Source organism: Arachis ipaensis, chromosome B10, assembly GCF_059453495.1.
Source record: "Arachis ipaensis isolate K30076 ecotype BB chromosome B10, ASM5945349v1, whole genome shotgun sequence".
Taxonomy (NCBI): domain Eukaryota; kingdom Viridiplantae; phylum Streptophyta; class Magnoliopsida; order Fabales; family Fabaceae; genus Arachis; species Arachis ipaensis.
In genome coordinates this window covers 70,432,966-70,438,936 of record NC_142435.1, presented here as the reverse complement: position 1 = coordinate 70,438,936, position 5,971 = coordinate 70,432,966, and the positions used below count along the sequence as shown (strand labels likewise).

The 5,971-nt window shown below is 40.2% G+C and overlaps 1 non-coding gene across 1 annotated transcript; it reads right to left on the bottom strand.

Moving 5' to 3' along the window:
- Positions 1 to 1,347: 1,347 nt before the first annotated feature.
- On the bottom strand, positions 1,348 to 1,455 carry LOC148580349 (small nucleolar RNA R71). The gene has a single exon (XR_015899220.1). It is a non-coding gene; the product is annotated as a small nucleolar RNA R71 (small nucleolar RNA).
- Between the last annotated feature and the right edge of the window lie 4,516 nt (positions 1,456 to 5,971).

The window sequence follows — 5,971 nt, the reverse complement described above, 5'->3', positions numbered from 1 at the left end:
TACTATTGGGTTATTTTAGAATTTATTAATACAAGAATTACTTTTATTTTTAATTGATTTCTTTGATTATTATTTATCATGTCTTTCTTTAATTCCCTTTCCTATATTATGAGTTCTACATTCACAATGAGTGAGTAGTTCCATAACTTGGATGGGAGTTGATTGAAAGGAAGACCTTGAGTTGGAATGCTTAAAAGAAAAATTGTAATTAGGTTTATTGTTGGATTGCTCTCTGGTCACTGACACCAATCCTTCCAAGTAAGCGGATTGAGACTTATGAGTAGAAATAGCTTTCCAACTTGTTTGACTTTCCCTAACCTAGTAAGGGATAACTAAACAAAATAATCCTCGATTATCAATTAATCTTGAGAGTACTCCAACAAAAATAGGGCTTCTAACTAATCTACTCCCAGCCAAGGCTTTCATTTAAAATTATATAAATTCTCTAATTTAATTTCCTGTTATTCAACTCAAACCATTTTTGAAAATATCTGATTAATAAAATAGCACACCTTTCTGCAATTCGTTGGGAGACGACTTGGGATTCATACTCCCAGTATTTTAATTTTAATTTTGTGACAACCTTCTAAATTGATAAGCGGATTTCTGGTTGGTTAAGAACTGTACTTGCAACGTATCTCTTATATAAATTTCTTAACTCGCCAATTTATGCCACGTCAATTTTTGGCGCCGTTGCCGGGGAGTTGCAATAGAGTGCTAAAGTTATTAATTGGAATTTATTTATTTGTATTTTATTTTATTTTGCTACTATGAGCTGCATGTTTCTTTCGTTAGATGACGCGTTCACTTCCTGATCCAAGCTTGCCAGTATTCGATCCTGAGATTGAAAGAACTATTTCACGAATAAGGCAAGCTCGGCGTCGGTTAGTCCTCTCTAAGGGCGGATCTGAAACGTCATTTGAGGAAGAAACCAGCCCCCGTTCTACTGATTCGGTTGATTTACGTGTAGGTGACATGGCAGCACCTAGGAGAGTTACTATCCAGGAGGCTAGAGCCCCTGATTTTACAATGCAACCGTTTTAAGCGCATCACCCAGCGGTGGCTATAGAGTTTGAAATAAAGACTGCACTGCTAAACTTGATGCCTAAGTTTCATGGCTTACCTGCTCAAGAGCCTATCAAGCACCTGAGAGATTTTCAAGCAGCCTGTTCTACTGTCAGGCACGATAGTACGGATGAAACTTCTATTTTGCTGAAAGCTTTCCCGTTCTCTCTTGAGGGAAAAGTGAGAGAGTGGTACTACACTCAACCTGCAGCAACTGTATCTGACTGGGATACACTTAGAAGAGAATTTTTGGAAAAATTCTTTCTAGCTGAAGTTATTGATAAACTGAGGAAAGACATCTCCATGATTGTTCAGGATGAATCTGAGACTCTCTATGAATACTGGGAGCGCTTCAACAACCTTCTAGAAGTATGCCCCCACCATATGATTGACAAGATAGTGTTGCTCGGTTACGTCACACAGGGCATCAGGCTCCAAGATAAGACCACATTGGAAAGTGCTAGCAATGGGTCTATGAAAAAGTACAAGACCACTGATGAGGCATGGCAATTGATCAGCGACTTAGCTGAATCTACTTGGAATCACAGGCAGAAACAAGGCCGTTCAAAAGCTGTTGCAGAAGTATCCTCTAGCAGAGAGACTACTACTCTAACTCAGAGTATCTGTGAAATGACCAACTTACTGAAGCAGATGCAATTGAATCAACAACAAGTTCAGCAAGCTCAACCTTCTTCACCACAGCAAAGCCAACAGTTAGTCCCACAGAGAGTTTGCAGAATCTGTGCTGATTATAGCCATTATACTGAGAATGTCCGCAGCTCCAGCAGGAAGACAACACCGTGGCAGCCACTCATAACTTCTATGACCGCCGCAACCAAGGGTACAATCAAGATGGCAGTTACAGCCATGGATGGCAGGACAATTCTAACCAGAATTGGAGGGACAACAATAACAGAGGAGGCAGAGACAATCAGGGAAATCAGAGGTGGAATAATAACAACAACAGGCAGCAAAACCAGAACCAACCTTACAGAGCACCTCACCTGAGGCAATCCCAAGGACCACAGAATACCCAACAGCATACCTCTCAAATTACTTATCCTTCTTCATTTGCTAATGATGAGTTACTACAATCTATTGATCAGAGACAACAGGACATGGAAAATAACCTTTATGCTACACTAAATAGTCTGAACTCTACCTTACAAGCTCTTGTCTCACAGATTGGATCAATGAATAACTCCAATAACCAGCCTTTGAGCTCCAGTGGAATCCCCTCTCAACCATTATCCAATCCAAAGGGTGGCATCAATGCCATCACCCTAAGGTCAGGAACCACACTACAGAAGAGGAATCAGGAGGAGCCAAGCCCACCAGAACACGCCTCAGCTGAAGAGGTGGTGAAAATAGAAGATGTTGAAGAGGAGGAGGACATACAGGACATGGCTGAAAAAGAAGAAGCTCAATCACAGGAAGAAGAACCAAAGGGCACAGACACTGCAGAAAATGCCACTCCTATTGATACGCGGAAAACTTGTCTCGCAACAAATTTCCTTCGGCAAGTGTACCGAATTTATCGTCAAGTAAAAACTCACAATAGAGTGAGGTCGAATCCCATAGAGATTGATTGATCAAGCAACTTTAATTAAAGGAATGTTCTAGTTGAGCGAACCAGAATTTGAGTTGAAAATTGCAGAAAATTAAATGGCGGGAAAGTAAATAGTGGAAACAGTAAATGATAGGAATAAAGAGCTGAATATAAATGGCGGAAAGTAAATTGCAGAATCTTAAATGGGAATGGGGCAATTGCTCAAAAAAGTAAATGGCAGAAATTAAAGAGAACGGGTAAGATCAGAAATGGGGAATTCATTGGGCTCAGGAGATGTTGCATTCTCCGGATCAAGTTCATTTTCATCTCTTCCTCAATCAATGCATTCATTGATCTCCTTGGCAATCTTAAGTGATCGAATTACAATTCCTTGTAATTCAATCTCTCAAATCTTGATCAATAGCCAATTCCTTGGTCAATTGCTCATGAGAAGAGATGAAGTATGGTCACTGATTATACCACATGCATTTCCCAAATCAAGTGTTGGAAGGATTATAGTCACATATCCATCCAAACCAAATTTGGTCCAGCATGAGAAAGCATTTCTAGCATGATCTCTTCATTCCTCTTCCAAGGTTCAGAAGAGATCTAAGTATGAATAGCTTCTTTTCCAAGATAACTACCCAATTGGATGAAGATCGAAAGCTTTCTAGTAAAATCAAGAGAAAAGATAGAAAAATGAGAATGAAAACTAAAATTGATCCATCAAATTACAACAGAGCTCCCTAACCCAATGAAAGGGGTTTAGTTGTTCATAGCTCTGGAAAATGAAAACAAAGATGGAGAATACATGCTGAAAGTAAAACTAGAAGTCTAGAGAAAGTAAATACAGAGAGTAGTTCTATGCCCAAAGGCTCCCAAAAGTTTTCCCAGCTCTCTAACTAATTCAAAGCTACTCCTATATATACTACTCTTATGATCTTCTAGTTGGCTCTTCAAGTCTTGGGTATGGGCCTTTGGATCATGAGTTTGAAGCAGTTATCTTCTTCATTGGGCTTAGCTTTGCTTGCAGAGAGAAAGTGTGAAGTAGGTGGGGACTTTTAGCTCAGGACGTTAGTGGTGTTAACATTAAGTGAAAGTGTGGGTTCGAGAACGTTATTGACAATCACCTTTTTCACTAACGTTGCTCACCCAAGTATGAGCCACGTTAACCTCAACGTTAGTGGCACAAACGTTACCACTAACGTTGCCTCTTGGTCCTTTGCACACGTTATTAGGACTTACCTTTCCCAATAACGTTGATAAGCTTCCCCCTTCCCTACGTTAGAGTCCACGTTAACTTAGTTAACGTGGCTCTTAACATAAGTGATGAGCGGATAATTTATACGCTTTTTGGCATTGTTTTTAGTATGTTTTTAGTAGGATCTAGTTACTTTTAGGGATGTTTTCATAAGTTTTTATGTTAAATTCACATTTCTGGACTTTACTATGAGTTTGTGTATTTTTCTGTGATTTCAGGTATTTTCTGGCTGAAATTGAGGGACTTCAGCAGAAATCAGATTCAGAGGTTGAAAAAGGACTGCTGATGCTGTTGGATTCTGACCTCCCTGCACTCAAAGTGGCTTTTTCTGGAGCTACAGAACTCGAAATGGCGCGCTTCCAATTGCGTTGGAAAGTAGACATCCAGGGCTTTCCAGCAATATATAATAGTTCATACTTTGGCCAAGAATTGACGACGTAAACTGGCGTTCAACGCCAGCCTTCTGCCCAAATCTGGCGTCCAGCGCCAGAAAAGGATCCAAAACCAGAGTTGAACGCCCAAACTGGCACAGAAACTGGCGTTCAACTCCACAAATGGCCTCTGCACGTGCTACACTTAAGCTCAGCCCAAACACACACCAAGTGGGCCCCGGAAGTGGATTTATGCATCAATTACTTACTCATGTAAACCCTAGTAGCTAGTTTATTATAAATAGGACCTCTTACTAGTCTTTTAGACCATCTTTGGTCTCAGTTTTATTCCATTGTTCATCTTAGGAGACTATTGATCACGTTTTAGGGGGCTGGCCATCTCGGCCATGCCTGGACCTTTCACTTATGTATTTTCAACGGTAGAGTTTCTACACTCCATAGATTAAGGTGTGGAGCTCTGCTATTCCTCAAAGATTAATGCAAAGTACTACTATTTTCTATTCAATTCATCTTATTTCGCTTCTAAGATATCCATTCGCACCCAAGAACGTGATGAAGGTGATGATTATGTGTGACGGTCATCATCCTTCCCCCTTATGAACGCGTGCCTGACAAACACTTCTGTTCTACATGAATTAAGCTAGAATGAGTATCTCTTAGATTTCCTAACCAGAGTCTTCGTGGCGTAAGCTACAATGATGGCGGCATTCAAGAGAATCCGGAAGGTCTAAACCTTGTCTGTGGTATTCTGAGTAGGATTCAATGATTGAATGACTGTGACGAGCTTCAAACTCGCGATTGTTGGGCGTTAGTGACAGACGCAAAAGGAGGGTGAATCCTATTCCAGCATGATCGGGAACCGACAGATGAATAGCCGTGCCGTGACAGGGTGCGTGAGCATATTATTCACTGAGAGGAGGGGATGTAGCCACTGACAACGGTGATGCCCTTGCATAAAGCCAGCCATGGAAAGGAGTAAGACTGATTGGATGAAGATAGCAGGAAAGCAGAGGTTCAGAGGAACGAAAAGCATCTCCATTCGCTTATCTGAAATTCCTACCAATGATTTACATACGTATCTCTATCCCTATTTTATTATATAATATTCGAAAACATCATTATCACTTTATATCTGCCTGACTGAGATTTCCAAGGTGACCATAGCTTGCTTCATACCAACAATCTCCGTGGGATTCGACCCTTACTCACGTAAGGTATTACTTGGACGACCCAGTGCACTTGCTGGTTAGTTGTATCGAAGTTGTGACAATTATGATTACGCATACCAAGTTGCTCACGTGCCAGGAATAATTTGAGCCTGGACATCACAATTTCGTGCACCAAGTTTTTGGCGCCGTTGCCGGGAATTGTTCGAGTTTGGACAACTGACGGTTCATCTTGTTGCTCAGATTAGGTAATTTTCTTTTTGTCTTGTTTTCAAAAAAAAAAAATTTTCAAAAATCTTTCAAAAATTCTTCCTTTGTTTTCGAAAAAAAAAAATTTTAAAAATAAAAATGTTTTCAAAAATATATTTTCCTTTCAGAATTTTTAAGAATGAATTCTAGTGTTTCATGGAGCATGTTGAAGCCTGGCTGGCTGTAAAGCCATGTCTCAATTCTTATACTCAAGAAAAGAGCTTCTTTATCTTTCTTAGCCAATTGGCTGTTGAATGTAAGGAATGTCAGGCGTGTCATGTCTGAGTTA